The 10,500-nt window shown below is 44.9% G+C and overlaps 1 long non-coding RNA gene across 3 annotated transcripts; it reads right to left on the bottom strand.

The window, feature by feature from the left end:
* Positions 1 to 2,183: 2,183 nt before the first annotated feature.
* On the bottom strand, positions 2,184 to 10,487 carry LOC147527803 (uncharacterized). Of its 3 annotated transcripts, none has more exons than XR_015222574.1 (3): positions 10,403 to 10,487; positions 6,462 to 6,599; positions 2,184 to 5,810 (listed from the first exon to the last, which is right to left on the bottom strand). It is a non-coding gene; the product is annotated as an uncharacterized LOC147527803 (long non-coding RNA). The 3 variants fall into 3 exon arrangements; XR_015222575.1 differs by lacking the exon at positions 10,403 to 10,487 and adding an exon at positions 7,517 to 9,948; XR_015222573.1 differs by lacking the exon at positions 10,403 to 10,487 and having other exon boundaries at positions 6,462 to 9,948.
* Between the last annotated feature and the right edge of the window lie 13 nt (positions 10,488 to 10,500).

Below are 10,500 nucleotides of genomic sequence, written 5' to 3'. Positions count from 1 at the left end.
CAGCACTACTACCCACATTTCTAAAACACATCCACTGCAAGAAATTCAAAACACAACATCTGCATAACCAACGCTCCACCTTCTAAACGCAACTGCCGCGAAAGAACGAAGAAGAGATTTTATCTGAACCGCACAAGGAAGCAGTAGCAGAACAAGACAGAAAAATCAGCTTTACCTTTACAAGCCCCTTCATCCAGGCTTGCTGACTGCGTCGTTCGTTCCATCTCGGCCTGGGTGTCACAGGAACTCAGAGCAATCCAGGCGGTTCACACTCCATCCACCTTCAAACATGTGCATTCAAGGGCCGTGGGGACAGGTGGAGCGAGTTGTCCCCTACAGCCAGCACAGACCACTGTCCAAGAGAAGACTTCTGCTGTTGAGCTAGCACAAGTCTTCAACTTCTCCACAAGACCAGTCTCATAACAGACAGGGTGCTTGGAGATGACCACACCAGCTGGACAATGGAGGCCAATGGAGCCATAGGGATGGTTTGGGTATCATGGCACTTCCATAAGATTTTCCTTGTAGGAGAGTCTCCCACTGAGATCAGTTGCCCAAGTACCTTGGCAGACAGGCCTAAACTGGATTTGAAGGGTGTTGCTCACCAGCCTAGACTGCAGCTCCAAGAATGTTGTTGCATCTCCCACAGCCAGGAGGAAATGGCCTGCCTTTTGTAGGCAGGGCCTAAACCTTAATTAGGTAATTACCAATTCAAGCCAGCTGGGTGATAGCCGTAATTCCCTCTTTTTGTTTTCAAGTTTTTTTGGTTTTCAAGAAGGCTTTACGGTGAGCAGAGACCCAGTTCATTCATTCTGACTCCAGCATGCTTCCCTCTTTTGGGGTAGCAGCTTTACCTTCTTTATCGAAGGACTTCTCGCTCCGGCTCTGGCTCCAGCTCTGGCAAGGGAGTCGGGGTCGAGGTCTTCAGGGTCTCTCGTGAGGGTATCACGTTGGGGTCACCAGGTGTTGCTCATCAGCCTGGGCTGCAGCTCCAAGGATGTCGTTGCATCTCCCACAGCCAGGAGGGAATGGCCCACCTTCTGTAGGCATGGCCTAAACCTTAATTAGGTGATTACCAATACAAGCCAGCTGGGTGATAGCCATAGAAGGGTACCTCAAGATAGAACAAGAAGGATGTCTTTGGTGGGATTGTATGTCATGTTTAGGGCAAAAAGCTGTTGACACCGCTACTAATCCGGGTGACTCTTTGGGTATCCAGACCAGAAATTCCCATCAGTGCTCATTTCCTATCAACTGCTGTTCCATTGTGTTGCTCACCAGCCTGGGCTGCAGCTCCAAGGATGCCATTGCATCTTCCGCAGCCAGGAGGAAATGGCCCGCCTTTTGTAGGCAGGGTCTCAACCTTAGTTAATTAGTTAATTACATTCAATTCAATTCAAGCCAGCTGGGTAATAATAATTGGATGCCACACCATTGCTCTAGGAGCCCAAATGTAGTGCCCTCTAACACCAACTTTGGAACATGGCTTGTGTAAGCTCTGCACGACTAGAGACTGAGGTTTCTCAGAACTGGAGTTTCTGAAAGATTTCCTCCAAGAACTGGGAGTAAGAACTTGGGGTTTTGTCCCCAAAACAATTAGCTGTGTCATGAGGGCAATGAAGTGATTTACTCTTAACAACAGCAATTCTGTGCCCTTGCAATGATTAGTGTGACACTGGTCGGACCTTTGTCCTGTCTCCTAAATTCAGTGTCCCAAGGAAACACCGCGGCTCCCAGGCTGTACTCACAAACCCCAGAGGCATCTCCTCCCAGATCCTGGCTAGCTTGTGCCATTCTGCTGCCCTGACCACAGCCCAGTCACACAAGCTTCCCCCAGCAGCAGGGCGACTTGTGAGACCGGCTTCGAGCCCACGAGCTCAGATGCCCTTCAGATCCTGAGCACGAGGGAACGCAGAGGCATCCAAGAGCCTGCTCGGTGGCACTTCACAGGCAGCCTTTTGGAACCATCTTACAGAACAGCCTGGACGTGGCTGTTAATTCCCAGCTATTTGAATCCCATCATCTACCAAGTGCAACACATTATCTTCCACCATGAGAGAAGTATGCAAAAAAATCAAGCTCTCCTCTCCCCGACAGACAGAGTTTTGCGTAGACAAAATTGCACACATTCCTGGTGTTTGACTGCAGGTTAAGGATGGGAAAAAAGGAAACTCTGGAAGAAATATACTTACAGAGATTTTATTCAGGCAAGAGAGGACCTCCTGCTTAACATACACCAGACATTAAGAATTTTTCAACCAAATCACATGGACCTGCACATGCAGTACATGTTAATTCTTATTCTTCTTCCTTACAGAAGTAATGATGAAAGTATCTTGGCTTCGGGATGGACTGGTTTAATTCTTCATTTTCCTACTGACTTTCTGAAATTCCACGGAACGACATTGTTGTTAAACAGCAGTGAGTGTTATTCTCACAGCAGTGTACACTAATAATAATTCAGTGTGGTGTCAGAGAAGGCTGTGAGCTCTTGCTGAATTTATTTGAAAAATAAAGTTTGCGTTTTTTTCTCAGAGATCTTTACTTAAGTCAGCATGGAACTCTTGTAAAAGATAACTACCAATAAGTCACAAGTACCCAAGGAACAGCCTTTTTATTTTATTTTTTTTTATTCCTGGCTCACCATGACAACATAATAAATGAGCCCCGAGAGACTCGAAGTGCACAACTATTTAAAATTTTGTATTTTATCTTTCATTGTATGCTTCCAGACATAACATTCATGATCTATTTTTCAAAACCCTCTTCAGTGTCTCCAAGTGAAATACTCCAATTTTCAACTGCAATATCCAATAATCAGAAATACATCTCAGCCATGACTCCAGGTAACAGTTTACAAAACTAGTCTCATAGCATTTTTGTGATCCATTAATAATTACTTGCTCCTGTAAAAGAAAAGCAACAAGCTAACGGTTTCAACATCTGCTTTTTCAATTTTTGTTTTGAGTTCTGTTGGATGTCTCTGTATTCTTTCATACATGACTAATAGGAAAGATACAAGACTAATAGGAAACATAACTGCAACTTCACTTAGGGTTGGTTTCAGTTAACAGATGGTCTTTAAACTATCCAACATAAAAGCACTCATTTTAGAAAAACTGACCCCAAAACTGCTTCATAAAATAAAGTATTTCTATTTTTTTTTTCCCCCCTCAAAGCTTCAGGATCTTTCGAGACACTACAGTGCAAGAGGCCCCAGGGTTTTAAAAAAAACCCAACCAACCACACAATACACCAAAATTTATAATTTCTGCCCTTAAACATCAGAGACTGAAAGTTTTGCAGTGTAAGTATCAGAAGTAACACACCCAGCTATACAAAAAGGCGGCTCTCCTAGACTGTGTCTTTTCTTGCTAAATTCCAAGTGCCGACATAAAACTCCAGCCAAGAGACCAGCAGAATCCCTGTGCTGCAGACGGCTGCCATGACAGGCCGTGGAAGGTTTGGTTTGCCATGGGGCAGCGCAGTGGTTCTGCTGGGGTCTTTGGGATGCTGCAGGAACTGCTTCCTTCTGGATAAGCAACTACGAGTCAGCCATCCAGAAACATCTCCTTTAACTTCTCAGTAATATTCTTCCATGGGAATACGAACCAGGGTGACAACAGTACAAACTATTTAACGTAGAATATGATGAATGAGAACTTGTTTGTCCCACACACACCCGTGCAGTTGAAGAGCGTTTACTGAGGATGGACGAATAGTTTTGGCCAGACCCATGGTGTTGTTCCATGTTTCTTTTTCTGACACCACCACCGTACGTCTGCCCCGTTCTAATGCCCATCTGCAAACCTGCTGCCACGCACAAAGGGCAGCAGGCCGGCTGTACCGTCGGTCCTTTTGTCCATACGGCACCACGCTCGAGAGCGATGCGGCAACTTTGCAACGAGTGCAATCTGCTCGCAGCGCGGCTTTTCTGAGAGGTCTGGCTACAAAAGAAACCAAGACTAAACCCAAAGAAACAGTTGCCCACAATGCCTTGCAAGCTCATCCATCACAGTCTGCACCACCTGGGGACAAGCGGGTACTGCCGCAGCACCGTGGCAGTTCTACGGGCACCAAGCATGCTGCCAGTTTAAATATGAACAATGTTTAATGCCCCTGACCTTTTCCAGGGTCGTTCTTCCACGTTTTATGACAGTGGCCCAACTGAAACCAAAACATCAAGAGCAACTTCACAAAAAGTTTTCGGTTAACAATTAAAGATTATTATATTCAAAATTATATTACAGAGTACTTCCTCCAAGTCTGTTCTCCTGCTTCTGCTCCAACAGTGCCTGTGCAGCACCCTTGGACAGCTGAGCACGACTGGACTCGGAGAACTTCAGCCGCTGACGGGCGAGCAGCAATGCCTCTCCTGCCCAGGAAGAGACTGCAGGTGGCAGCACTTTTATATGGAAAAAGCAGAATCCACAGTTTTTAATATTCAGTTCATAGTCCGACTCTGAGCCCCTTGCTCACGTGCAAGGATATTCACTCTTGCGAGCAGTTCCTCCCGCACAGCTACGTCTCTTAACCAAGGGCCCATGCAAGCCATCAGTATTTTGGTCTAGACAAGCAGCTAAATTTTTCTATCTGCTAACATTCAAAAAGTCACTCAAACACAAGTTTAGAAACAGATGAAGCAACTGAAGCTTGCAGAATAGCACCACACTCCAGGATCATGGCTCTTCATTTTAAATAGAATATTTATATTACTTCCTAATCAGAATTCTTTCAGCTTTGCAGGGAGGTGTATGACCACTTTTCTTTTAAAAAAACAAAACAAAACATAACACAAAACCACACATCAAACACCACCAACCTCCAGTTTAAAAAGTGCTATTAAAAAAAAAAAAAATCAAACAAGAATTAGCACTGGAGAAAAAAGTTAGCGAATAAACCAAAGTTGAAAGTACGTTTCTTTCTTTCAGTCTGTTTTTCCAGATGCATCAGCAGCATCTGCATGTTAGCAATTTTTCATTATTTATAAATGTATTACAGGAACACAGCCAAACTACAAGCCAAGAAGTCCAACACACACGTTTTTAAAAACAGGGAATGTGTCTTGGTTATAGAACAAAAGAACTCATTTTATCACTTGGCTTTACCGCTTGAGAAAATGGCTCCTGGTGTGCTGAACTCCATGATAAATGTGCCCCCTCCAGATCTTTATTGCCCTTGTAAATCAAAGGACTGACAGCAGTTAATAAGAAAGCTTTTGAGTGGTTTTGAAGTTTTGCTTTGTACAAATAAAATCCCATATTAAAGAATTTGCTAGTCCTCAAGGTGTGGAAAAATGAGTATGACTAGAACCTGTTGTGCTTTCTTTTTTAACTCTTTGTTGCCACTATTTTCAAAAAATCACTTTGCAGCAAGGGTAGCAGAATAAAATAAGCAAATCACTCTATATTGAAATACAAACATTAGAGCCAGTGACCTAGTTACTAAAAAAATTTAAAATCTTTCCAGCATTTCTATACTGTGATGTCTGGACAGGCCAACAAAATCGGAAGTGTAGAATATAAAACAGGAAGGATTTTTCCATAATTTTTACAATAGATGTTGACAATACTTCTACAAACTGTTTTTAACTAGTGTAAGTAATGATTCTATATCCAAAAATTACTAGTCAAGATTCCATTGTGATACTGCTGCAGGGAGGAGAGGATTATTTGGGCCACCAGCTTACTCACAGGTATGCACAAGAGCTTTTTTAATCGATCGGCAGAAACTGCAGCAACATTCAGAGACGGCCAAATTACAGAAAGCAGCATGAGTTCTACGTGTACCTCTTGGTCAAGCAACACCACCTGACAGGGAAACAAAGAAGTTAATTACTACAACATAAATATTTAAAGATCATATTGCAGAGTGAACAGATCAGTTTATAATTACGGATTTTAAAGTCTGCTTTAGAGTTGACATTCTAGAACAGACATTTGGAAAACACAGGTATTTTGAGGTCTTCAGAAGCAAGCTGAAGTTTGGATAAGGCCACTCTCTATGGCATCGTGCCTGGATTATACAGTGTCACCATTTCACTGAACTGCATTTCGACCAAAACACATGAGAATGAACGTGGTGGTGGCTCGCTGCTTTGCTTCCGTGGCTTTCATTATCCTTCTTCGATTCCAGGCAGCATCATTCCTTCTAAAACAGTTTATGGTGCACCCTGGCCAAGGAAATCTTAACAGGAAACTAGAGTTATTTGGACAAAGCTAAATGTATTTATAGGGAAATAAATATATTTCCTGTTCAAACTGGTAGCACAAAGGTATTATGTGACAAACTATCAACAGGTCTAAAGAAAGTCCAGCTCCTCTTGACTGGATTTTAAATGCATTTTAGAAGGCATCTCAATGAAAATACATCTTAGTGGACATTGTCTCCTTAATCATTCAGTTCCCCTGCCCGAATCTGGGAGAAATATAGTAGGGTTGTTCCTTAAAAACAAAACCAACCAGTATTAAAGGAGCACATTAATAAGTGTCATGTAGGATTAGGATCCAGAGTATCAGGCATCAACACTTCCCAGCTGCGTGGATCTTTTGCAGTGAAAGTCCCAAGGATGTCACTTAGCAATAGCAGCCACTGGAAAGCTACAGGGAAAAAGCAAACAAGACTGAAGTGTTACTGCCTTCTGCACGAGCCCCCCTCCTCCCTGCACCCCCAGCCCACTGTCTGCTCGCTTGTGCAGCCTCCCCTCACGCACTCTGCCCTTTAGGGAGGTGGACAACCCGCTTTATCCGGTGGACACTCAGTGACATGGATAATCAAACCTTTTTTCCCAATGAGAGGAGAGGCTGCTGAGCAGCAAACAGCAGCTCCTTCCCAGCCAGGATGGAAAAACACACACCACGAGCGGTACACAAAGCGGGTGTAAGGCTGGAGGGTGCAGCCTTCCACCACCATCCCAGGCTCGGCTCGTGGCTTGATGAACTGGGGTTCTCACTGCAGCGTGTGCTGTTTTCATGTGAAACTGTTAGGTTTGTAACTCTCCTCATTGGGAAGAGCACCGAGTAACACAGCGGATTCAGTCAACTTGTGCCTTCCCTAGTCCGTAGGTGATCAGACTCTCCTGTGATTCTGCCAACAGAGTTACCTCCATTTGTTTTTTCCCCTCTCACAAGTTTCCATCGCCCTCCCACCCACAACAGACAGACTGAAAGGAGAAGACAAGTGGTAAGGCCACCAAAAGCGTCTCTCAGGTGTGTTATTGTGGGTTTGTAGGGCAGTGCTGGTTAAATTGGAAAACAGCTGGCAAGCAGAGATCCATAAAGCCATGCTCGATGGCTGACCAGAGAATGTGTCACCAGCCTAAGAAGGATCTAGGCCCAAACATGACACAGGACATTTCACAGAAATAAAAAACAAGTTTCTGAAACTTCTGATTATGTCACAGTTTAAAGGCAAATACTAAATCCCGATGGAAGGTCCAACACTCCTGAAGTAGAAGTGTGATCCCCAGAACCGGGGAAGAGCTCAGAACATGACAAAAGATGTAGAAACTATGCACAATCTGGGTGCTGACAGTTTTCCTCCTGCTGCTTCACAGCAGCTGACAGTGGCAGAACTCGGTTTAGAGAAGCCTACAGAGATGTCCTTCTGTGCCAACCTTGCACTTGAGAAGAGCTTAATGCCCCTGATAAATCAAAAGGAAGAGAATAATGGCAAAAAGTGAATCCAGAACAAAGTTACATTCAATATAGAGTTCACTTTCCACAAACAAACTGGTTTAAAACGCAGCCATAAGCGATACTGTTCAGGACAGCCAGCTCCAGCACAGCACGTCTCCACCTCCCAGACAGCACAACGTTCCTCTGCTGCTGACCACCCCCTTGAAGTTATCCAGGTCATTATTAAAGGAAGACCAGAGGGTGGTTTGTCATTTATAAGCATGAATTTGATTTTTAAACTACTTTATGATTATTTATTCTTATTTTTTCAATCCAGAAATTATTCTTAAACCTCTGAAAAGAGTTACGGGTAAGTTTTGGGGTTTGTGGGGTGGTTTTGGTTGTTTCTTTTAAACAAAACGAAAGCCCAACAGTTGATGATGGAATCACTTGTTCCATTTAAAGAACAAAACGCAGTTCACTCCCTCCCTCCCCGCCTCAGGTCGGTCGCCAGGTGCTGGCGTACTGCGGAACCCCTCTAAACTTCGAGTTTCAGCTCGGCAGTCGTGAGCCAAATCAGATCTAAGTATTGATGTTTGCCACTCTGCAGTTCAATTACATCAAGCATCAACGCAATCAACTCATTAGCTGCTTTTTATTGAGCACCAGCATTCATTACTCACTTTTCAGTTCTTTGATTAAGCAACATATTGCCTGTATTCCCAGACTACGTCTACCAGCTGATTAGCTCAATAATACTGATAATCTTCTCAAGCCAAAAGAGCTGGGAAGGGACGTAACCGAAATCCCCATGAGCAGACTCAATTCACTCCTTTTGTGTATAACATCAATACACTAAACTACCAGCAACACCACCGGCAAATGAAACTTCAAACGTGCTAAGTTAGAGAGTAATTTTAACAAAAAGTCACAGCAGGTCATTAAAATGCCCCTTAATTGTCTCTAGATCATACTCTGTTATCCTTCAACAACCCTCCTGGCATGCTGAGATTTTAAATCTCTTCTGACTGATGGAAGAACCAAGAACAGAATGGAAGTGTGATTGTCACACACGGAGTCTGAATGCCAAAGGTCAAAGCAGCTTACTGGTACGCGGGCCCACTGCTCCCAATTTTATATCTTTCCTGTCCCTCGGTTATTGCCTGACATGATTTAACAACTGTAATTCCTTATTTAACGATGTCAAAGGTTTTTAGGAAATTGACTGTATTTCACCAACAATATATTTCTTCTTGATTACAGAGTGGTTAAAATGATTTTAAACCAAGACAGCAAAATAAAGCAGTAATAAAATCAATAAAAGGTGCTTAAAACATTCCTTCTATTAGGTAATGGCATTTAAAATATCCGTAGCTTGTAATGGCACTTAGGATATGCCCAAAAATCAATGAGCTAAATTACTTATTGAACTAGTTAATTTGAACATCGAGTTTTATATGTATATTGATAAAACAAGCTACAAGAACACCGGCTACATTTGAATTGCGCGGTCGGATATCTCCCTCTGCTGGGAAAAAACCTCTAAAAACTCGACCAGGAATTTTTTTTTTTTTTTTAAAGCAGCAAAACTAAAGGATGTAACGTCTGAAAAACTCCACAGGAGGCCTCCAGTTCTCGTGGTTTTTGCAAACGAACGCTGCTTCTGCTGAAATGTGCTCGGCGTTAAAAGGTGCTACACAGCAACACGAAACTCCGGATTTCACCAGGAACACCGCCACGGGGTCCGAGCTAAGAAATCAGCAAAACACACGTAACGTGGGGAAAGTGGAGGGAATAAGGGATGTCATCATGCTCTAAAAACACTGAGACTATCCTTGAGGATTTCGCTAATACTCTTCACGTTAATAATAACTCCATAGTGGATCAGGGATCGCATCCGCAGGTTCTATTTTCTTGCTCCAAGGACAAAGGACCAGCTGTGTCTGCCGCTTCCTGCTCCTGAGGGGCAAAAACCCATCAGCAAACACCAGTCCAAGCCAACGGCTTCGGTCAGAGGCTGTTTCCCCTTTACACCGAGAAAAGCTTTATTTCAGGGGAAAAAAAAAGAAACAAGTTTACAACATAAGAGAGGCTGAAGGATGCTGGCTTTGCCTACAAACACAGCTCCCTTAGGGAAAAGCAAACACTAACAGTAACACAGATTTCTGCCAATTTTACACAGACTTTTATCACCGCAGCACTGGGAACCCTGAAGCACTGGAACCAGAGGCCGGTGATGGGAGTTTTTTTCCAGCCCAGGCTGGAAAAGTCGCAGAGGCAGACCCCGAAGTTAAGGCAGAGCACAGAGCGGGAAGCTCAGGATACCACCCTGCACGTGCTCCCAGCACTTTCACTTTCTGCCGGGAAAGATGAGAAGACAGCACTGCTGCATCCCAAACCCGCGGCCCAGCGGTAACGGCGAGATCCCGACCCCATGGCGAGGCCGCTCTCTCGTTTTTGGCAAGGCCATGGTGACTGGGAGGCGTCCCTGACCGCTGGGAAAAGGCAAACGCCACACGCATCCTCCAGAACTGCAGCGGCGGGAGCCGGGCAGCCCCGAAACCCCCGTCCCGGGAAGGATTACGGGGAAAACGCTCCTGGAGGCCATTTAATCAGCAGGCGGATGACGGACCCGCTGGCCGAGGCTGCCCCTGCCCCCTCACCCCCCCCCGCCGACGGAAATCGGCCCCGCCGCCGCCCCGCTCCCCGCAGGAAACACCGCTGCGGGGAAGGGGGACCGGCACCCCCCCGAACGCGAACCGCCCGCCTCCCGGCCCGCCCCTCACCTCCGGGCGGAGCGACCCGACTTGCCCAAGATGGAGCCGCGCCGCCGACAGCGGAGATCCACCTTCCCAAGATGGCGTCTCCGGCGACCTCCCCAAGA

The sequence above is a fragment of the Tauraco erythrolophus genome, chromosome 15 (assembly GCF_009769465.1).
Source record: "Tauraco erythrolophus isolate bTauEry1 chromosome 15, bTauEry1.pri, whole genome shotgun sequence".
Taxonomy (NCBI): domain Eukaryota; kingdom Metazoa; phylum Chordata; class Aves; order Musophagiformes; family Musophagidae; genus Tauraco; species Tauraco erythrolophus.
The sequence above is the reverse complement of the archived record's forward strand: the minus strand, read 5'-3'. Positions and strand labels throughout refer to the sequence as shown.